Source organism: Metopolophium dirhodum, chromosome 1 (genome assembly GCF_019925205.1).
Source record: "Metopolophium dirhodum isolate CAU chromosome 1, ASM1992520v1, whole genome shotgun sequence".
NCBI classification, from domain to species: domain Eukaryota; kingdom Metazoa; phylum Arthropoda; class Insecta; order Hemiptera; family Aphididae; genus Metopolophium; species Metopolophium dirhodum.
The window spans coordinates 74,710,325-74,736,202 of NC_083560.1; the positions used below are offsets into that span (position 1 = coordinate 74,710,325).

The 25,878-nt window shown below is 29.5% G+C and overlaps 1 protein-coding gene and 1 non-coding gene across 2 annotated transcripts in view; one reads left to right on the forward strand and one right to left on the reverse strand.

Annotated features, from left to right (window-relative positions):
* LOC132935438 (carbonic anhydrase-related protein 10) overlaps window positions 1–25,033 on the reverse strand; it is a 283,615-nt gene extending 258,582 nt beyond the window's left edge. The window contains exon 1 of the mRNA XM_061001986.1: window positions 24,671–25,033. The gene's annotated coding sequence lies outside the window, so the exon portion shown is untranslated. The remainder of the gene's footprint in view (window positions 1–24,670) is intronic.
* Trnap-cgg (transfer RNA proline (anticodon CGG)) lies at window positions 12,387–12,458 on the forward strand. Its single transcript has one exon. It is a non-coding gene; the product is annotated as a tRNA-Pro (tRNA).
* Window positions 25,034–25,878: the final 845 nt, after the last annotated feature.

The following is a 25,878-nucleotide window of genomic DNA, read 5'->3' on the forward strand; positions in this document are numbered from 1 at the left end:
CGACCATTAGGTAACCACCGGAATAATACAACTTTTTCCCATCACGTTATATCACGAACACGAGAAGAAATTATTGCGTTCCTCAAAAAGTGGTTTAGAGAGGTGAAACGAATTTATAAAAAAGAAAACCACCCGCGCCACGTGTCATTGTCGTAATAAAAATGGTATAGACAATATTAACAGATAAATACTTGTTATTATTTCATGTGTGTGCTATATATTATTATTTTTACCGATAACGGCTTCAAGGATGTCTTCAGAATTTCGTATCCATAGGGGTATTTTTACGCAAGAAATTCGTCGGCAAAGGTTTCTGCTCCTCCGACAAGTTTAGCGTTTTTGAGATGTGCTTTAAATTAGGATCGTAACTTAGAGTCAACTGGGCAATGACTGTTTTTTTAATTTTTCTCAAATACAGATTTGTTTTTGAAAAAAATATATAAATAAAAAATTAAATGTTAAATAGGTATAGGGTTGTTTCCTAAAAGTAGATTCACTTCTATATCGCCGGATGATGATCTTATGGGCTATATTGAGAATTGCTTTCCAATCTAACATGATGATATCTAACATTTTCCAGCATAGATACTTTGAGCAATGTCACCCTATTCATAATATGTAATGCACACGTCTTAATTTTAGTTTAATAACTATAAACTACAATTATTTGAAGTACATAACTAATAAAATATTTTTTTTAGGAATCTGAACCCGAGCCGAGCTCGGTCTCACCCGGTACTGCAGGTACACGATGGTATAATATGATAGGTATATGTTATATTAAAATCAATATAATATCGCATCGTTATCGCGACTAAAATTTTCAAAACATTTTTGATTTATCACCTCCAGGAGGAAATCGGCCGCCGCCGCCTCGGACTATCATCGGTTTTCTCGTCCGACGCGGTGGCGTGGTGGTTCGCGGACTCTGACCACGGCGGGTCGTCGGCGGTCTGCCCTTCCCTAATTGATTGATGTGGGCTTTTAACTTTGCATTAACTGCACACGGCCCTCGACAACCGTTTCTCCGGCAGCTTCGGTCCGGTATAAGAGTGCACGCAAGCTATCCTTTTACGTGTCCGCTTCGAGACCCACGGGTCCACGCACTCACGGTAATAATGATAATACTCATCGAATACGATGTATAAACATAATAACACAGAAACACTCAGTCACTTAACTCAGTTATGTATTATAATATAATATTACTCTGCAGTACCCTTTATACATATATTTGAATTCTGCACACGGGACTATTTGATCATAAATCCCTAAATAACTTACAGATTTTTAACTCTTGTATTTTGCGCACCACTTCCTTTTTTCGTGGATCCACGGTATATGATCACGATTTACGATAATATTATACAGATTACTCAACACCGCATAGTAATTGATTTCCAAGCTTATCCCTAAAAATCAACTGTTCACCATAGGAAGAAGTACAGCTCTTAATTATATCGAAATAAAAATAATACTTACATCATGAAAATATACATTGTTTAACTACATTAATTTCCGCTTGGGCACTGGTTGCGCTTCTTGCAGGCCGTTACATCGAGGATAAACAACACTGTGCATCAAAAAAAATGCTCCATTGAGAAACCACTAACGACTCAAATAATTGTGGTATATGGTATTAGATATGATGGATGATATTATATATTATGATATACCATGGTGTATGTATATTATATACCACCTATAGGCAGTAACTATTTTAAAATGCGTTACGTAATACTATATTATAATATGCTTTGGAATGAATTGCACACAAAATATTATACACATAAATAGGTATATCTACTTAAAAATCGTTATTGCGCACGCGCGGTGAATAATATTATGGCGTTACAGTTTACATTTTTCACAGCATATTGTTATAATAATATAGGTACATAATATACTCGAATTTAATGTTTTATCACGGCTATAGATAGTATTGTTGCCCGTCAACTCACGATTTCCATACTTGAAAAATGTCTACCGGAATGAATCTCTATAATCAGTATTAAACAGCTGGAGATTTACGCACTAGCGCAACTACAATTTACATTTGACAACAAATAAGCCCTAGTGAGGAAATCTCTAGCAGTTTAATACTGATTATAGAGATTCATTTCGGTAAACACTTTTCAAGATTCATTGGGTGACCTTATTGTTATTACCATTAATCGTGCGTGTTATGAAAATCACAAATATAGTGTTCTCGGAAAAAAAACGAAATTGAAAAACCATGTAACCAACTTGCGTCGAGTCCATGTTAAAATCGCATAAGTTAAAATAGCGAAAATAATAGTCGCGAAATGTTTTTAAGTCGGCAACCAAATAGGTACTTAAAAATATGATTTTAGTAAATGTTAGTTCATCATGAAGTAGGTAGTTTAAGCGTATCTAATGACAATTATTACAATTACATTTATATATATATATTTATAATAATTGTATCGTGGCGTGGCCGGGGGAATATTATTACGATATTAGTTACATCCGAGGAATGATTTTATTCCTTATACGGATAAATTTTCCGTAGGTGGGGGTTTGAGGACTTGTGCAAGAGGTTTTTATACCTAAAAAAAGACACGCGTGGTTTATCAATATAGGGTAATGATTATTGATTTATTTTAAATGGTACTTTCCTATACACATACTTATATAGATTATAGGAAGATCGCTAATAATAATATTGTATATTTGATTTTGCTCGTGTTGATGGTCACTGCATAGTTGAACTGATGACTGTCAAGTTTCGTTTTTTAATAATAAATAACAGTTTAGACGGACTCGAAAAGTTTCGTGAAGTCATTCTATAGTGTGTGTTTAGTGTATAGAATGCAACAAAATATCAAAATATGTATACAAAGTAAGGCTTTGGAACCTTTATGATTTTTCGGTTTCGGTTCCAATTCAGTTCTTAAAAAAATGAAAATTCGGTTCCGGTTCTTATAATTACAGAATTAAGGTTTCGGTTCTGGTACCGGTAAATACCGGTATTTAGATGTATATTTTTTTTTCAAAAAGTAATAAAACCAAATATACATTTCACACATATATTATCTAAAATGATAAAATCAAATTATAGTATCCTTATTGGGTTAAAGAACTTAGTAAGTTTACTATAATTTTGTTTTAAAAACATCCAAAACAAATTTTAAATATAGTGTCGTCTCATGTTGTAAGAAGTGGAAGTCAGTGCATCGTATAATTTGAATAATTTGATACAATAAAACACTAAATGGTCTCTATAAAAAACCACGCCACGATACAATTATTATAAATATATATATATATAAATGTAATTGTAATAATTGTCATTAGATACGCTTAAATTATCTACTTCATGATGAACTAACATTTTCCAACAACAGAGCTACATTAATCATATTTTTAAGTACCTATTTGGTTACCGACCACTATTTATTTAGGTATATTCTATTTTATATTGTTAATTGTGATACACAGGTCATAGGTCATATACATAATCAATCTATATCGCGTATATCATAGGTTTGTCTACTACATTCTTGTCGATACCATCTTTTTCCAAGGATTAAAAGTCGAGTCTCGAGTTCCTCGAGAAGGAAAGTTGTTTTTAGATCGCTATAGGTACCCGCTACGACTGTAGTTCAAAGGGGATGTAATATTAATAATTATTCTGAGAAGTGATATTCGTTTCGGTAAAATTCGTTTATAATCAGCTGGAACAGTTACAATATTATTGTTATAGATAAAAGAAAATACAAGGAAAATTGTTTTACTACGACGTGGCTCGTAATTTGTTCATATTTAATATTTACCATATCATTATATTGTTAACTGAACTTCGAAAACAAATCGCAACTATATTTTAATATTATGTCTGTAATATATATAATATAATATTTTACATATTATTATTATTATTATTATTATTATTATAGTTTGTTTTCGATTTGCATTTTTCAGCAAAGTCGCTGTGTACAGCCTCTCGTGAATATAATTTAGCTGAACGCGCTGCAATGTGCTTATTAGGTATTAATATAATAAAACATTTTGCTTGACAAAACAATATCACAAAGGCTCACGGTGGATTATTATTTTGGGATTAAAATTGAGTATATTTTTAATTACAAAACATTTTGTACGTCGTGTTAATATATAATATAATAATATAGTAAAAGTCTTTCATAATTAATTGAATTATTAATGTCTAACATTATATTATTATCAAACTGAGTGCGTTTCGCGACGTTTAAGTTGCTCGAGTCTTGTAAATAAAGTTATATTTAGATTATTAAGATTTCCTTAGGTTTACCTGCAAGGTGGTAAACTTAACTAACTACTATCATCATCTCGGAGAGGCAATTTAATTAATGGTTGAACAGCTTTAACACTTTAGCTTTTTGAACGCAAACTTTAAGACGTTACACAATACACAATTATACAGTGATATTTTTGTTTAATATTTTATGGTTCGGTGCTTTTTTCACTTCAATCGTCTATGCTAACAACATTATGCTGGAAATCATTAGTTGCGTAGTAAGTAGGTGTATAATTATTATAATTTATATTATCGACATTAATGTTAAAATCTACGCAGAGTATTGAACTCGATCAGACGATAATTCTTTTACGAACGTGGTCAATAATTATTTATAGGCTGATTTTCGTCAAATTTACTCGATGAGGAATAGTAAAAAACTTTTCTGGATAAATATATTAATGAGAAAACAGGATAATGTCGGAGAAAATGCGGTGTGACTGCACTCTTTCAGAACCTATGTATATTATAATATTGTAGTGAAGTAATTATCAAATTACAATTATACAAATTCAAAGTTTGTGTGCAGTTTTAATGAAATTAAGTAACTACTGTTTGTTTTTGATCAATAATGTAAACAATAATATGTTTACTCGTTGGCTGTTTTCATATAATACTCGAATAAAATCAAAATAGAAATCATCGTCAAAATGTACAGAGAAAATTCGTTTCTAATTTTGAATAACACAAAAACATATTTTTATATTATGTTGATTATAGATTAGTAAATGGAACGTTTCTCTTACAATATTTAACTATAAGTATAATACGAAAAACTCATCTCATTTGTCTGCTTAATTTGTTTTTTATTCACACAACTTATTCCGTTGAAAATGTATTTATAATTTTTATAATTTGTATCTATGAGTATATAAAAACATAATGAGTATCCTAAGATACTTCTTTATCTATCTCTAGTCACGATTTACATTTTTTTCTTATGCTTCTCCAGAGGTTATCTGATGTCACCGCGAGGAAGTCTATGTTATAATATAAATATTAAATACTACTTATTTTAAATTACAATATACTACTTACTACATACTATATTGTATGTTTATGTATTACATAAGCTACTCATAAAATATGTATTTATAATATCATATTATCACAATAATATTAACATAGGTATAATGATACGTATGTATTTTAATTCCAACATCTTAAGCTTTTTTTTTAAAAAAATTATTTTACAGTCCGTGTTTATGCATAAGAAGAAAATATGATGATAGCAAACATTAATATGTACATACAGTAATTATAACGATAATGGTGCGAGGAGTGATGGCACCCGGTGATAGAATTCAACGTTATTATTATTATTGTTATGTAATTATTATACTTAAAGTAGGTCCCTGCACCATTGACGTTTCAACGGTGCATTGGATTTTCAATGAGAGATTTACATGCAAGTGACATCTTGAGCTTGACCGTTTATTATTTAATACACAATCAAATATATAGAGCAAAAAAAAAAAACCAGTAACTCAGACCAGGGACTGGCACCTTATCGAAAAGAACCGGTTTTGGAACTGGAACACTTTGAATATTGGTAACTGAAACCATTATTTAAATTAATTTTAATACCGGAATATCACCGGAACCCTTATTTAAATTAATTTAAAAACCAGAACCGATACTTTTACTTTTTACATTTTTTTACATAAGTATAAAACCAAAACAGTTAACAATTTTTTATTTTTTAATAACCGAAAAGAAACCGAAACCTACATTTTAGTTTTTCTGGGAACCGAACAGGAACCGATACCATAAAACCATCAAGGTTCCAGTCCCTGGCTCAGACTACATCACATATTATAATATTTAGTACCAGTATTCACTGTCAACAAATTTAAATTATTATTATGTACACAATTATTGCAATATAGTAGACTCCCGAATATTATTGGTTAATATTAGTCATGGAATTAATTCACATTCGTAGTACCTATGTGAAAAAATACTACAAACCTTAAATTGTTTACGAAACGCCAAGGTCGATGTTAATATTGACGGGAGACCACGTTCTGGTTCATTCTGTGTTCTGAGCTTATCACATTTATTTTTGAAATATTTTCAATTTGTTATTGATCCCATCCGTAATTTTAATATTCTTATGTAGTCAAATAAATGTTCTTTTTTGACTATCATATTTTTTACACGGCAAAATGATTTTTTTTTAAGATTAATTACTTCTGATTTCAATTATTATAGACTTACAAATTGACTTGTGTCGTAATTTTATTAAAAACAAATATTATTTTGACGAGACTAGTTTTTGATCATCGTTTTTTATTCTATTTAGTACCTAAACGGAAGAATGAAATTAAAATTTCATATTTGACTTGTACATTGAGTTTTATTACATTTTAAATGCCATAATATTATTATATCATCTTCACAATAATTATTATTTACGTTTTTCTGAAATATTATACTTGCCTGATAGGTATTCTAACATAATTAATACTAAATTCTTACATAGTCAAAAACACAAAAGGTTTTGGAAAACCAATAAATCCGTTCTTATTATAAAACGTTATGTTTTATGTGTAGGAACATAATGAATTAATGGAAGATCTTTGAAATAATTCATATAAAATATATTATAACCTATTATAATACCTATTATACAATAAATAATACACTGCATTTCAAAATACTAGCAATACAAACATTTGAAAAAAAAAAAAAACAATATCGACATTTTATAATATTATTAGGTATGTGAACAAAACGGCCCCCTTATACTTCCTGCCATAAATAGATAAATCTTAAGTACTTAAGGCTCCTGTTGTAAATGTGGTGTGTGAAAGAATAATAATTCTCACGTACAATATTTATATATTACCTACCTACTCAAAATATAATTGCCATATAGGCGCCGCTCTGTCTTAAACGCAAATTCAATTGGATTTTTATCGTACACACTCGCCATTGAAAATAAAATATAGTATCATAAAGTAGCGTTTTAGCGTTGAAGTCGTTGAAGAATGTTTTTTACTGCGGACGCACGTGTATTTCCGGAAAAACGAACGTTCTTGGACATTGGACCGGAAAACGGTTCTAAATTGTGATAATGCAGCTGAGAGTGGTGCTGCTGCTGCTGTCTCTCAAACGCGCCGTAATTTCTCCGTTGAAATTTGTGTTTTTTCTTCTCTTCTCTCTTCCTCTGGGATTTGCGTAATTCAAATTCACCACCAACATTAACCACCTATAGTATATAATATAACATATATACTCTCACACACACACATACTAGGTTGGTATACTTATTCCAAGAATTTCATTCACTTTGTACGTGTTTTCCGCATTATATATGTGACGTGCGACGGCACTGCCTCACCTTTGTGTTTGGTCTCTACATCTTGAAATGCGGTATGTTTAGAGTGGGTGGGGTGGAGAGGGGAGGTTTGTCAGTCCACTTCATAGTCCCGCGAGACTTGCGTTGTAGAAAGAAAAAATACATTTTAAAAATGACTTTTTCTTTGAATAATAATTATTTCAACGGTTATATACGTATAACTCGGTTATTCGTATTATACGAAGTGTGATTAGCACGTATATTATTACAATACTTGGAAGCCTTTTCGCTCTTTTTATTTTAACTACTATTAGTTCATACTACATAATAATATTGTAAAACTACTTTGTAAAAAAACATCACACCTTATGTGTCGTTTGTTTCACAAGCTTTATTATTTAAATCACATTTTAAAAGGTAGGTATCCTACACATATTATACTGGAGTGCTATGATAATTTTTGTAAACCGGTACGAACCTACCCCGCTATTACTTTGAAATATAATGTAGGTATTCAAATTATTTTTTTAAATCAGTTATTAATTTCACTTATTCCATACCTACTTGTTTTAGACAATAGGCAATAATATACAAGCAATAATCAAATAGTTTAACAAGTAGGAATTTACTTCAAATACTTTTGGAAAACTAAATAAAAATGAAAGTATAACGCATGTACCTAGTAGCTATGATTAAATTTAATTCTATGTAATTAAATGTTGTCACTTTGACATGATAATTAACACAATACGTTTATGATGGTTAATATTGAAGTCACGATTATTGTCAAAACAATTAAATCGAATTAATCGGCCAAAAATAAATATTGAAATATTCAGTACCAAATAATTTTAAATTAATAATAATATAAAATACAATTTATAATATAATTGATAGTAAAATAATTTAAACACGTTACCACGCACTGGCTTGAATATATTTTATTATTATTATACGTAAAAATAAGTAATGGCTAAAAATCAATCAGTTTTATTAAGCGAACTAAATATGAGCTTAACTACGTTAATCAATTAAAGAATATTTCTTAAACAAATGATAGGTACATTAATTTTACTGTAGGTAGTTATTTTACAGCTGTACATACTACTACAACAGTCGTAACTATAGGGCTTTTTTCATTCAAGTTTCAATAACACAGAGGATAAAATACGCCAAGCGTTATTGTACAGTGAACAATATGATTGCCATTTAATAACACTAATAATAATGATTTATATTATTATCTATGCGTAAAATGTATATTTTTGTAAACATAAAAAACCCAAGTACTGACATTCAGTTATTTTGAGAATATCACTATTAATATTACTTTATTTTAAAATTTGATGCGCGTTTATTTTCCTCATCAAACACAATAGATACGTTGATAATAAGTTTTAAAAAAACAATAATAATTGTGAATAATATTTTTTGCAATAACAATTTCAAACGACGTCGTTATGAAATAATCATACTCTGTGATCTATTTTAGTATTTTATATCAACAATTATTTATAATAATATCATGTGCCTAATTAGTATACACGCATTGTGTGTAAAAATGTTTGTCGAACAATATGAACATAATATTTTGAGCATATTGATTAGTACACACAAAATTAATTTTTGTTCGATGTCAGTATCAAAACATTTAACGACTATTGCATATATTTCGATGACAAATTAAATTAGGCTTATGTATAATAATATCATAAAACAAGACATACGAACAAACAGTATAGCTATGTTCAGTGGCGTATAAAGGATTTAATTTCGTTGGGTGGGGTGGGGGGATTGTACCCCTAACCACCCACCACTATACACGCCACTGTACACGCCACTGGCTATGTTAACGAATGTTTAATTTACATAATATTATGCCTTTTTTATACGAGTTGAAATATTGAAATTTCTTTGATAACATTCCTGTTAAAGGTCCAACGGTAATCGCACACACATTAATAAATAAAGTGATTTTTAAAGTGTAACACTTAACAAAAACTTAAAGTTACCTTCCATGCAATTATCACCGCTCAATACTATAAATTAGTGTGCAGTATAATGAAACAAACAAATTCCACATCACCGTCTGGTGACTGGATGTTAAATATTTTACTTTTGATAAAAAAAAAAAAACAGACTTCTTAATATTACGTATACCTATTAATACCTACCTATGCTTATAAAATAAGTAGGTCCCTTATAAGTTATAAGCATACCGATTTTACTGTAAAAAATTTGATAGAAATTTAATTTCTTTTGTATTAATTATTTTACATCCAGGTTCTCAACAAAATGCATAAAATATATATTTTATTTATAGATATAAACAGAATGTACGTAAAAAAAAGTTAAAAGAAAATTTATGTTTGAAAATGTAATATTTTACGTAAAATGTTATAACAAATAAAAAAATAATTGTATTATCTTTTAATAAGAATAAACTTATAATTAAACCATCGTCGTAAACGTTCAACTTCGATGTAATATTTGAATTTTGAATTTCTAAGCAACGTATTGAAACATTTAGGCTTGAATTCGATTCACCCAAGAGTCTCTTTAAGACAGAATCTATCGTATAATATTGTAGAATACAAGCATTTTATAAAATATAATTTTGTCCATGAAATAGACGACTGGAACATTGTTTCATTTGTTGTTTTGGATACCAGTTATTACCTACACTGTGTAATAATACAGTAGTTGTATATTAATCCAAATAAATTTTTATCCTGATGAATATATTTTATGATTTTAATTTTAAACTTCCAGACCGAACTTGGCCAGTTAGTGCGCTCTTCTTCATCTGTAGACGCGTTAAGGCAGTGTAAAAATTGTTCTACTTTTATTGGACTTTGCAAATTACAATATGTATAATAATATTAACAGCCACGTTATCCGTCTTCCCCAAAATTACACACTTTCTCCACCAAATGACAAATTATTTTCTGAGCCTATACCTATATACTTTACAGTAGTCGCCTCTATAGGGACTCGTGGTTAATGGACTCATTTGACTATTAGACTCAAACAGCCTGGTCCGGATTTACATTTAAAATTCGTCTATTGGACTCGCACACTAATGGGGTCAATAATATTTCCTACATTGTCCATTTTCACGATTTCATTGATTATATTTTGACAAAAATATATTTTACCTATATTATTATCGTTATAATTGTTCATGTTTTTGTTCTCTATGAAAGACACCGTACATTTGAAATACATGTAAATAAATACATAACGATGAGTATTAATCATTGCAAGGCCCAAGTTCAAGTTTTTATTAGAATGTAACCTATTCCTATATTTATGTATATATTTTAATTCTTGGACATTTCCCCTTATTGACTCATTCGATGAATGGAATCATATCTGATTAATATTAATAATCTGATCTGATTCCAAAGTAAGTCCAAGAAGGCGCCGACTACTATATGTATACGAGTACCTAGGTCTATTATAAGTTATTGCAGATAATACATGTCACACAATATTATACAAACATTTGCATACGAGATAGTTTGATATTTTTCCAAATGCACTAATGAATTATATAGGTATAATTTTATAATTTACATTAGTTTTCTAATTTTGTTTCATAAATATTTTATAGTTGCAATATAAAACACACACACACATATTATAATTAATGAAAATGAAAATGAATAGGTACTTTTTGATACAAATTTAAATTGTGGTAACTTCCTGTGCCTACTTCAGTGGTACTTGGCGTAAAAAACTACTACGAAAAAATCTATGACCAAGAGTCAAACCTAATAATTATTTAGAGATGTGAGTGGGTACCTATTATACATTACCTGTGTATAAAATACTATTATTTTTTTTATTTTTATTTTTTTATTTATAAAGTATTCCTGACAAAGTCATCTAACTTTTTGATTACAGTTTTTTTTTTGTGGCTTTATAATTGATAATACATACAATTAAAAATAATATTATACGAGGTATTCTACACAATACTCACGGTATGCAATTATTTTATTCAGCTAAAGGTGGTATGAAAAAAAATTAGTTATTAAGTACTCATTATTTTTAGTAGCAAAATTATTATTATTTATCATCATTTAGTATCGCAAGATGTTGTTCTGTTCCCGTCACGTATTTAAATTTGTATCCGTAATTATTAAGACTTTTTTTAATTGATAATTAGTCATATAACCTGTGTTAAATTGTTGACAGTTAAGATACTAGCTAGATGTACCTTGGTACATGGTTTTATATCATAATAACATAATATATTACATGTATAATACAATACACGAATAAAATATCATATTTTAACAACTTCAACCTAATAATAATATAATCCTAGAATACCTATTTAACATTTTTATAAAGGTATACGTTACAATATTAATACCTTATCATAATAATCATAATAAAATGTTTAATTTTAACGAATTGATTATCGACTAGGTATATCATTATAATAAGAAAAAATGCATACATAACACTCAAACGTAAGATATTATACGATTGGTATCCCGGAGTTATGACAATAAATTACGATCGTGAAATAATGATCGAATATTGTGATCGCATACGACTTGAGTCGGCGGCGTCCTCATACGGCCGTCAGGTCTCTCACGACTTGCGGCTCTTCGGATAGGCAAAACGCGTACTCTCTCTCGCTCCGCACGCGCATCGCTGCAAAGTGCGAAGGCATATTATGTGTACGAAGGCGATAGTGTTTGCGCGCACAAGTTTTGTTTTTTTCGTTCCGTCTAAACCATTAGACTTGCGCCGGTTCTTACAACCGGCCTGTTGGTCTAGGGGTATGATTTTCGCTTCGGGTGCGAGAGGTCCCGGGTTCAAATCCCGGACAGGCCCGCGTTAAAATTTTTGCCATTTTTACCGTCGAAAGTCGAACGCGAAGACGGCGAACGCGTTCACGCCCGATGGCCGACCGGCCACGCGACGACTTTCACCCGAGACCGGTGGCGACGCGCACGAGCGATCATCGCCACGTCTACCGCGAACGTCTGGTCGGCGAAAGAGAGAGAGAGGGGCGGAGAGAGTACCGTTTCGCTTGTACCACGTCGTCGGTATGAACCTGCCCCACCTCATCTTGAGCAACGACCACGGTCACGGTCAATTATTATTCGCGAATGTGTCGGCGCGTAAGTGCAGTGCGAGACGAGAGCACTGCACGTTGACACGTTTTCTTGCATTTTGTTCCACCGATGCGACCAGTACACTTGCGGTGTTTGATAACGACAGTTGATACCGCAAAAAGCTGCGTGAAATTCACGATTTTCTATGTATGTTAATTCCGTATAATGTATGTATTTTCGAAGCGTTCGGGAGGAGTAAGTAGAGGCACAGCAACACAGGTGAAGATTAATTTGCAAAATGTATTTAATAAGTAAATCTTTTATTATTTGAAGTTCTACCTAGCAGCTTCGATGTAATCGTCTTTGAATATGATTTTATCATCGAAAGTTATGAACGTAAGAGGAAATCAATGACGAACATATAAAGCTTAAAAGCTCGCAAATGGCTTTCATTTATTCAAAATATATTTATTTTTAATTTATAATCTATACCTACAGCAATTATTAATTTAAAACTATTATACATGTACACAATTAATTTAATCTGTCTTCTTTATTTTGTGATAATATAATATTATAAGTATTCTGTGGAGTTTAAAAAAATAGTAAGATTGGGAAAAGGAATGCAAAAAATAATTGTTCTGCTAAGCGTGCTAACGTTTTAAATATACATTACACAATATTACGGTTGTATAATAATAATAATATTCAGTTATGTACAGTAAATATCTACTACTTAGAATTGTCACACCTGAATAGAGAAATAACTTTATAATCTAATCGGATGTGTAAGTTGACCTGTTGTTGTTTGTTAACATTATTGGTTGAAACAATTTTATTTTTGATCTTATAATACCAATGTTATATTTTTCGCTCAGCTGAGAAACTAAAATCAATTAGTGATGACGGTTTAGTAATTTAATTGTTTAAACTAATAACTATTATTATACATTAAATTTGGTGTACTTAGAAATAATTACGTAAGTATATTTATTTATCGTGTTTAATTTTTCTTTAAAAATGAAAGTACTTACAAAGAACGATTAAAATTATTAACCCCAATGTTCATTATTATTATTTACTTAATTATTAACTCTAGCTGCCATATACTTGTTTAATTGAATTATTATATTATAATAATTGAATTATATTATTACAAACAATTTTGATGTATTTTTTGTTATTCAAATTTTTTCTAAGTACTATTTTAATAATAGTTCACTTTTATTTCACAATTCAGTCCACAGTAACAAACATTCTACTAATAATATCCATTTATGAAGAATCATGCGATTTGTCAAAATGACGGTCCAATCCATATTAATATGTACCTATTCTGGAACAGCGAGGCTGCAAGTAACATCGGATTAAAGTATAAGAAATCCAAGTGATTTTAAATTAAAATCAACGGCTTCTTTGCTTTGTTCAATATCGATAATATTTTATGATTCTGTTTATATTATGTAGGTACCTACTAATCATATAATTTATAACTCATAGATAATGATAATAATGATGATTTATACTGTATATAAAAAAAAAAATACAAAAGACAGTAATGTAAAATATAATATTTTAAGGAACATATTTTTTTTTTTAAATTTATGAGACATTTATTTACGAAACATACAAATTTCTAAAAAAAAAAAATCTATTAAATATTTTAATCGTATATTTCCAGTTGCATTTAGGTAATTGGTTTTATAAGGTGCATACAACTTTTCATCAGATAATATTTTACTTACCCTATCGGCGCAAATGTTGGTTACAATTTTACAAATCGTTAAATGTTCATGAATATAAAATAATTACACACTTTACTACCGAAGAATGTATTCTTATTTTTAGAAATTGAATATACCTACGTCACGTCAGTGCAAGTTGCACTTATATTTGTAATACCGGTGTCAAAAAGTCTTTGAATTGATGTATGTCATACTATTATGAATGGGACCATAGAAGAAGAATTTTTTGTGAAAGGTGTATTATTATTATTTTTCTCGTGGGAAGAAAAGACGTTATTCGCATAGATATCAGCATCAAAGTGTCGATCACTTTTTTGTTAGTGTATTTTGTACTAGAATTATACAAACGATTTTTCATTTCTAGCCTATTCGATCTGTTTAGATATATATTTATATTCGAAGACCGCGTACAACTTATCGAATTGTCGGTAAAAATACAATGAACGAAACAATATGTGATGCGAAAATAGACAATAATATGTTGACTATGTTGAGTCGCCCGTAATTATTTACCTACAAAAATTTCCTTTTACTTCAATATATATATTTTTGGTCATACAATAGCCCTTGGCCCTTGGGCTATAGGACACAATACTTATATTATTTATTTTAGATTTTCAGCGAAGAAATGAATGTACCTATATATAATGATAAGATATTTGTTTTTTGTATAATTATTTAATATTATAAGCTATTTATACACGATAGGTTCATATTCGAATAAATGTTTCAACTTCAGTATCTTTTATGGTGGGAAAGTAAATCTAGTTAGTACTTAGAGAGGTCGACATTTAAAATTCGAAAAGCGTGGGAAGCAAAATTAAGGAAGAACAGAGATTTATATACGCAAAACCAACATTTGACTAAATTGACTAAGTTTTTTTATGTAACTAAAATACAAATTGCCGTAAATACTTTAAAATTTCACCAGATGTTTATATTGCCATTTTCTATACTACTATACACTATTACATTTTTAAAACAAGTTGAATCTTTTTGAGCAGTTTATGAGCATAAGAGATTTTTATTAGTTTTTTAAAAATTAATGTCTAAAAAAAAATTGGCTCGATCAAAATACTTGAAAAATTAATACAATGCTCCTTATAAGTTTTAGTTAATATATATTTGACAAAATTCGTCAAAATGTCGAAAATTTGCAAGTTAGTTTCTAGTTACAAATATATAAAATTTTCAATTCAATGTAAATGTTGACAAAATTAGATAATATTAAACGAAGAATACAAATTTGAGTAAAGTTAGTTTGTTGTAGTTTATAATATTATTGTAATTTAGGCAACTGATAGACTGTGAGAATCGTTTTTCATATACAATAATGTTATTATATCATAAAATTATATAAAAAAACCTAACCTATATTGCACAGCAGAGCGGTATCTACAATTTTTTATTTATTTCTTTACCTGTTGACTAAGTCTTAAGTAATTTTGTTTTATACACTTATACTTTCCACCTAAACATTCTAACGAACTGCAGTGTACCTACAAATTACAATATTCTATTATTGTCACTTAAATCAATGTTCCTAATTAGTTATAAATTAACATAACAATATTATATGGGTTACTTGTTTAGAACATTGAAAAGACGCGTATTGGTATTATTCATAAACGGCTTGATTTAAAATCGTATATAAAATGCAAAACAAATTCCAAATTTCTATGCTAGTTAATTGTATTATACTCGTAATTTATATACTTTTGCTATAATATTATTATTCGAGTAAGTACATAGAATTAATATTATATTATAATGCTTGGAACATAATATAATTAAAAGCGTAACAGTATTATCGACTTGATAGTGACCATCGGCAGTATAGTGGGTAAAATAATATAATTATTATATACAAATGAATATTGCAATTTAATAATATCTATATTAATTAACGTTCTGTGAAAATCTTACTTCACCCACTATAAAATTAGTTACAATGAACGAACGTTAAATGTGCACTAAATATGCATTGTTTATTGCTACCTAGCTAATAATCGTGTTTCAAGCAGGGACTGGAACCTTTTGTATTTATCGGTATCGGTTCTGGTACAGGTACTTCAAAAAAAAAAATAACTGTTCCAGTTCTGGTTTTTCGATAAAAAAAAATAAAGATATCGGTTCCAAATAATTTTGGTACCGGTTCCAGAAAATGTAGGTACCGAAAAGTATAATAATTTTAAATACCTATCCGGAATGCGGGTTTAATTAATAGTAGATATGAGAAATATAAGAAAACTCATATTATAATCATACATTGTTTATACACAAAACCATAATATTATGATAAATAAAACTATTTTCTTTTTGAACCTAAAAGAACCTATTTAATTTAAAAATTCCGGCTCGGTTCCGGTACTATATTTATTAAAATAAAGGTTTTTGTTCCGGTTCTTATAGGTTTGGTTCCAGTCCCCAGTTTCAAACTAATATAATATTGTAATAATTATTCATCGAATGAGAAAACAACAGATATGATCGAAAATACTAACAACTATTATGTTGATCTATATTATTATATCTATATTATTATTATATTATTATATTTAAAATATAAAAACTATAGTACCTATTTAGAATGAATGAATAACTCGATTCCATCATCTAAACCTAAAAAATATTATGATAACATATTATCAAAATCGCAATCAAAATATAATCATATTATATAAATTATGATCGGCTAATAAGTGGCATACCTATAAAATAGGAATTGGCTATTTCAGTGTCCGCCGCGTATCCACTAATTTTTGTGTTCTATGCTGCAGAGATTGGTCCAAATATTTACTAATAAATCGTTATATTATCACCACTGCAGATTTGACTACCGCCGTAATTCAAATTTAAAATATTATAATAGGAACGTCATTTGAGGACGGCAGACTAATGCATTTGCACCATTCCAGAATTTTCGGGCTGTAGTTAAATTGTTGGTGATCCAGGACAGGGAAAATGTTTCCGGAATCACTCACTATGTCATTTAACCAGGACCTCAACTCTATTTTTCGCCTAAATGAACTTCATCATAACCGCCAATCTACTCAACGAGATAATATAACTCTTCTTTACTTATTATCTGGTATTTAAGTTGTCGTTTAATTGTAATTTGTACAACAATTATACTTCTATGTTACCTATTAATATGTTTTTTAATTTTGTCAATACCACTCGATGGCGAACGTTGCCGTGGGTTTATTTAGATTAAAAAAAAAACTAATTTCATTGCATATGTGAAAAAATATTATTAACGACTGAATAATGAAATAATGATGTATCTATTGTGCATTTCTGTTTATATACTGTGTAAATTAAACTGTATAACTATTATGATTAATTATGCTATTAGAGTAAAAATAATATGAATAATTAACAAAAAAAAACAATTCCAATTAAAAATACCCCAGGTTATCTATATTAATTTCATATTTATATTAGTGCATGGTTTTTTCATTATAAATTATTACCAAAATATGTTTATCAATATAATTTGCCTTTGGATCAATAGGATACTTAATGCGAAAATATGTTGATACGACGCGTCTGACGTTGAAACAGCCACTGCTTCCTCGGTGGTGGCTTCACGGTGGGGGGATTAGGGGCCGTGGCCTTCCCCAAGCCCGTATTTATAAATAATTGTATATTGTTATAAGAAAAAATTACAAACAAATAACATAATACTATACCATTGATTATCATACGACACGCACAAGTATATAGATAGAGGTACAATAGGTACATGCTATCTATATTATGAAAAACATATCAATAAACTATATTATAATAATATATTATAATATAAAATATACTATGATATTAGTATTTTATTATGTTTTAAACATTAATTGCGTATCACACATTTCTGTACGGACTATGGAAATACTTAGAATATTACGTTGATAAGAATTATCCTGGCTTCATTCAAGGATGACTGAAAATAGTCTATCAGTAGGTATTATTATGTCTTATTAATGTGTATAATAAAGTGGATGTTCTAGTCTTCTAGATTAAATAGATCACATTATTGATATTTTTGACAGTTTTAAAAATAGACGACTTGAATTTTTGTTGTAAAAATTGTTATTTTCTTTTTGTTATAAAGTTTTTTGAAAATATAACTTCCCCCCCCCCCCAACCAAATCTCTGGAGCTGTCCCTGTGCTCCCTATTCCGATTTGCATTCAGAAAAAAACTCTCCATAATGAGTAACGACGGAATGGCCGGGCCATATATTATATACCTAACCTATTGGTAATAATTTAAATTGTAATTGATGCAGTGTAAATATTTTCAAAATATTATGCTGAAATATATTTTAATAACTAAAAATAACTTTAAAGCTCTGATTTCGTGATCGTTCCTTCGTAAATATTATTATTGATACTTCGAATATTTTTTCAGACTGTATAACACTAGTATAGTTATGAATTGTGAATTGTGATACTATTGGATTTAGAATCGTCCATTTGAGTGAAGAATAAAATGTTTTTTCGTATTATACTTGCACTGACGATAATTTTCATAACACAACGACAGTAATAACAATAATATGTCCATCAGCCAAACGCACATAAAGTTGTCTATAAAATGTTCCTAAGAATTTTGAATCCAGTATAGTCAGGCCCCATAGTGATTAAACTATTTTGATGTCTTCGATGTAATACGTCTTTCACGACTGAATTATTCAGACTTGATAGAACAATGCAGTGATGTTACGCAACTATACACAACAGTATGCCGGCCAACAATATGTATAAATGTGCGATGTGTTGCATTAATTTCGTCGTCAAGACACGTCGTATCTCACTGCCGAGATGTAATTTTATTTTTGGAACAAAAAATTAATTTCCAGCCATGTCTTTAAAATGTTTTATTCTTTTTAAGTAAAACAGTTTGTTCTATGTATGTATAAAAAAAAAAAAACAAAAAAAACAATATAATACTCAATCAGTAAATTGATACGAATAACTGCAAATATTTCATGAGTTGATATCATCTCTCATTTAATAAATTACACGTTTATGTTTTTAATCACTCAAATACCTCTTACACTGTCTTGTCTAAAATCGTAATAAATTCAAGTATTAATTATAAGGGTTTAATTTGAAAGCAAACAATTACGTCTGACAGTATTAAACGAATTTAATATCTTTATTATTAATTATATTTTGTATTCAAAGATTTATTGAGTTTTGTTTATATTATTCACGTGATGATCATTGACATCCACCCAATGAGTGATATTTCAAACAATAACCATTGAATTTTACAATTTTTTACCAACACAAATTCCTCGCAGTTAATACATAAATAAAATATATAATATAGTATATATTTTGAAGAAATTGTATGTATTATTTATGATGTATATTTTATAAAAGAAAACAAATGAAAAACGCAATTTTCATTTATCACCAATATATTAAATTATGCTTAGATGAAATAATATATAAAATTCAAATACATTTTCTAAGTCAGAGTTCGCCCGCCTTTTCCATCAAGTGATTTTCATTAAATATGTTAAGTATATCTGGCGATCAACCACTATTAATGTAGGTCGTAGGTAAGTTTGTTATTGATATAATTACATGCAGCCTAAGTAAGCATAATAATAATTTGTATGATAATAATATGCTTCTTTTAATATTTTTCCATCAGAAAATGGTTTTTTTTTTCTTTGCTAATAAGTACTTTGCATTTTTTCATATGAACCGTATAAGCGTGTTTAAAACTACGTACGCGATCGACCGACATTAATATAATTAATTTTTAATACGATCAACCATTTCTTTGAAAATCAACCAGTGTGGGCGTCACACGTATCGGTTGAAACCGTCGCGTTTTTTGAATCGTCGTAAAAGACCAAAGGATATAGCGCCAAACAGCGCATTTGCCCCGCGATCAACTGCGGTTAAACGGAACAGCATGCGCGTTTTAAACCACTATGTGTGGCCTTTACAAAACTCGTAATCTAACTTATTAGATGGACATTATAAGGAGTAGATTTGGCAAATTTGTTTACATAGTAAGTATAGGTATTATAGGTGCGTCATGTTATAGAATATCCCAGTATCGCTGGTTGTAATGTTGATCTTAAAAATGGTAAAAATTATCAATACTTGCGTATTGCTATTATTTACAGCAATACCTACCCATTTATGAATTTTCTAATTTAATTGGTTAATCTCTTTAATGATCAATATACACGCGCTTTGATTGAAAGTCGTGACTCGTGATAGAATATTTTTTTAATCTTGCAAAAACTCAAATGAATGCACATAGCATTGACATTTATAACATTTATAATATAATATTTTTTGGTTTTTTTTTCTTTTTAGGTAGGTACCTGAAGTATTTTCAAAATAAAACGTTAACCAATTAATTAATTATTAATAGTAGGTATGCATAATATATTATTACTGTTAGCACAGAGTAATCTTTAGTCTTTAATCCTGCTAAGACGTTTATTGTATTTGTAAATAAATAAATATACCTACCGATGCTGCAGATCATTAATTTTAACACAAACAACAATGAATTGGTTGTAGACATTTCTTATTAACAAAGTAAACGTGTTTAAACGGTTAAAAAATAATTACGTTATACGTTGTTTTAGTAATTACGGTTTTACTGTCACAACAAGAATAAATTAGTGTGTATATAGGCAGTCTTGTCTTTTTATAATAATTATACACACGATTATAAAGGAAAATAGCTCTTGAATATTATTTATCTTCACATAATTATTATATCTACCAACGGCAGTTTTAGTAAATTAAGAATTTTCTTTAATTATTACTGAAATAATGTTTACTGTTAAGCGCCTAAAATGGATTAAAATAGATGATGAAATTGCCACAAGCATATAGACATAAATGACGTATTCAAAATTAAATAGGTGCTTCAAAATAAATTACAGTAGTTTAAGGTAATAATCCACAAAGTATAAAAAATATGGTTACCATGATTTTTTTTAATTTGACAACGATATATTACAATATTATCGGATTTAGAAAAAAAATACCTATGTGAAGCCGATTTACTGGGGAATATAAATTATATTTTCGTTGAAAAGTTTAAAACTTTTATAAAAAAAAAAACGACAGGGGATTACCGAGATTTTTCGAGATTATTTGAAAACCTCATTCTTCAGTTGAATTTCAAACCTTACTACCTGTGTTCTTCAAGTACCTACTTAAAAGTCTATATAAAAAGTTGAAAAAAATATTTTTCAAGTATTGAATTGCTTAATAACTTGTGAATTTGAGCGTACAAAATATTTTATTTGTTTGTCGAAAACCATCAAAACTTAATATTTTTTAAAACGTCCTAAATATAATATCATTAACTGTCCAACTATTAGCTAGTTTAATACGACTTTACGCAAATTATAATAAAATAATAAATCACACCCATATTATTATGTGGGTAGGTATGCGCAAATAGTTCGAACGTCCAGTAAATTATTCACTAATAATAGGTACAACTGTTTATAAAATATGCGGTCCGTGAAGCTGATAATTGTTTTTCGTGTTTCAGAGTGGAAAAACAATTCACCTTTTATAAACCTACTAGACATTTTGACAATGATAAAAACGGCGATAACGTTAATAAATTGCCAACGAATAAAATTTATTTATAACGACTATTATTTTGACTATACTATTTATATAATTCCTACGTGATTTTCAATAAGCTTTCGATTACACATTTACGCACAATGTGTAGTGCACATGCACACGTCATATTGTAATTTGTAATAAATATAATAATAGTTTTTAATAATATATTTCACTAACTTTAATAGTTGTATATTAAATATTATATATTAAAATATTATGGTACATTTATATTTATTAGTACCTACCGATTTTTTTTTTAAAACTACCATTTAGTATAATCATTTGCATGTTTTCAAGGAATTCATAATTCCGAAACATCTATTTTAATGAATACAATTAATATATTATTTTTCAGATTTTCAACCTCAATTGTAATTTTTTATTTCAGTTAAATGCGTATTTTTTACTTTCAAGTAATGTAATTTACCAAAAATATACAACTCTGCAGCGATATGTCACGCGTGTGTAGTAAGGGTTTTTAATTTTGTTTTTGGTCCCTACTCTCTAACATATAACAATCACTACTAAAATTAAGCAAAATCAAAAAATGGTAAGTATTTTTGAAGAAATTCATATGAGGAATATTATAATTAACCTTTGAAAGTTGTGTTTGTAGACAACTATTGTGTAGAAAAAATATAAGGTCACTTATTGTTTTTCAACTACTCAATACGTATCTACCTAAATACGGAATTTAGATAAAATAAATATCAAATGATAAGATTGTATAATATGTAAATACGTAAAATAGCTTAGAATATTATTGTTATTATAACCATGAAGTATATAAATCAAAGTTTAAACGTCAAGCTATAAAGGTAATAATTTTTAAACGCAATTAAATCAAAAAACGAACAATTTGGAATATCATTAAATCATAAAATCAAACTTTAACAGAAAACAACTGAGTGTTTTTGTATATTATTTAATTTATATATTATATTATTTTTATGTTTTCTTTTTATACATATAAATATAAATATTTACGAATGTACAATGCACACCTGCATTTTCAAAAATGTATGGAAAAATGTAATTCTAGCATAATAATAGTAGTAATTATTATTATAATAAATAATTCTACTACTCAGCGTAATATGCGTATAATAAAATTCCTATAGTTGTCTTTAAAATTATATTCTCAACCTTATAGAAAAATGTAGTTAATACATTACACCGTGTCTCGTTTCTACTCGTATTTTTGTGATGTAATATAATATGAAAATATTGAAAAATTTTAGGTGAACAAATTATTATTTTTACGGAAAATGTGAAATATATAATTGTAAATTCAAAACATTATACGCAAAAGTAGCGTGACATAGCAAATCTTATGATAACATTAAAAAAAAATTCTAAACAACGTTAAACGCAAAATTATGAAATCATTTTAATTCCTAATAGCGTCAAACTAAGTTATACTTAAGCCCGAATCTTTACATCAAGTGTATGCATTTATTTTTTTCTGTAAAAAGTTGTCATTTATAAGAATGGGGTGGAGAAATATTTTGATACCGAAGCGAGAAAGTTCTGAATTATACGTCCACGGGAAACAATTATTAGTAACCTACCATTCTCACGCGTGCCCTACACCAACAGGAGTGCACTGGATGAAATTTACGACATAAATACCTTTTATAATCTCTTAGCTTTGATGTCGTTTCGTTTACAAATCGAAATCTCAATACATTTTAAACACGTACAATTTTATTTATTTTTTAATGTCCTCAAAGACACTATGACGACATAATATTTTATGAATTTATAGTAAAATCTTGCACGTAAATATGTGAATATGCGATATCGTACGTTATTAGTATCATTATTATTAGACACTAACTGTTTTGTACATTTTTTGAGTAAAATTATTCTTTTTAAAGTGCTCAAATACGTATATAAAATACTTTTAAAAAAATATTTGTATTTATAATCAACTATTTTTTTTTAGTCGTTTTTTTATTTTATATTTTCAGATAATCATTTCAATCACGTAAGAAATAAGAGTAAAAAAAATAATTTGAATATTATAATATAATGATCGTATATGTTATAATATATTTTTTAATGTGACTTTGAACCCATCCGAAAATTCAAACAATTTGAAAAGGAAACCATATCGATATGTTATATAAATCAAATTACGTACGATGTTAAATGCTGTTTAAAATTAATGGTAAACATGAAAAAAAAAATTGGTTCAGTTTATTTCAACATCATATGGTAAAAATAAAATTGAAAGATAATAATATAGACATATAGTATCTATCATAAATACCTAATTTTCTTAAAGTTTCAGTATAATAATATGATTAACAATTTTTTAATCAAATAATTTTTCACTGAAATAAATAATTAAAATACGTGTCTTGGGTCACTGTAGACTGGAGACTCGACGAGCATAAACCTGCCTACACAATGTTATTGTTTTTGACAAACAGTCATCATAATATTATCATTGTTTTTATAGGTACGCTATTGTTACAATCGACTCGTATAAAATTTCTGCACTGCGCTAACGGGCGACGACGACCTGTAGAACGCGTCTTGGGATGGCAATATAATATTTTATATATTATTATCATTATTATTATTATATTATTATAATATACTCACGAATATACAAAGGTTGCGGGACCCGCGACGGCGTCGTCGGCGGCGGCGACTTGGCGCGCGCGTATAATACTTTGTCGTTTGTGGGTGCGTGTGTGTGTGCGTGTGTGTTTAGGTGTGTGCGAGAGCGAATTACAAGAAAAAATTCCGTCTCGGCGAGACACGTCTATAATGGTCTACGACGACGGGGGGGCCCGTAAGCGCCGGGCGGATACGACTCTCTCGTCGTGATCGTCGTCGGTGTGTTCGTCAGCGGCGGCGTCGCGCGCGTGTCGGAGCGCAAGGGCCGATTGAGTGACGCGGCGGACGCCGTGCGACTACAACACGCGCTCGTCGGACACGCCGCGCCCCCCGCCCACGCCTCCGCGACAGCCTCGACCGCCGCCGCCGGCGCGCCGACGACCGTCACAATAATAATAATAATAGACAGTACGCCGCCGCCGGTCGCGCGCGCACGCGGTCTTCGCCGCCACGCGGTTCGCCGCCGCCGCCACCGCCGCCGCCGCTGTCTCGTCGGCGTTCGACGGGGATTTCCCGGCCGCCCGTCCGGCAGTCGTACCCGCGAGCCAGCCGTCGCCGGGTACGACTGCGACTGCCGCTCGTCGCTATGCGGCCGACGACGACGTTGCTCGCGAGCGTGTTTTGTCCCGCCGCGAGAAAAGACGATCATAAGCGCAATAATAATATTTTAGGCGATAATGTTATAATTATTATTTTATTGTATTAATAAATATTGTCAGCTAATATTCATTGGCGATGTGCATTATTAATTATTATTCACAGAAGTATATAATATTATTCATCATTCGAGCTGTACAAAATTTTAGGCATTAATATTTTAATTTTTTGTTTGCCACCCCATCATCGCCATACCCGCTAAATTTGGAAAACAATTCAATTTTTGACAATAACAATAATTAATTGCACACGTACTTTCTAATATTATACTAAATTATTCGTATATGTAAATTATAGATAATGAAAAAGTTCAAACATTAACATATTATTATTGAATAAACAATATTCACACGTTTTATAATAATATCATCATTGGAAAACATTTATCAGTGATAACTACAACCCTCATGATCGTTCCTCAATAAACATAACTTTTCAGGTATTGTGATCAGTTTTCTGTGTGTAATAATAACTAATAACTTAATAAAAAATTACAAAAAAAAAAATTATCAACTCAAATAAATAACGATATA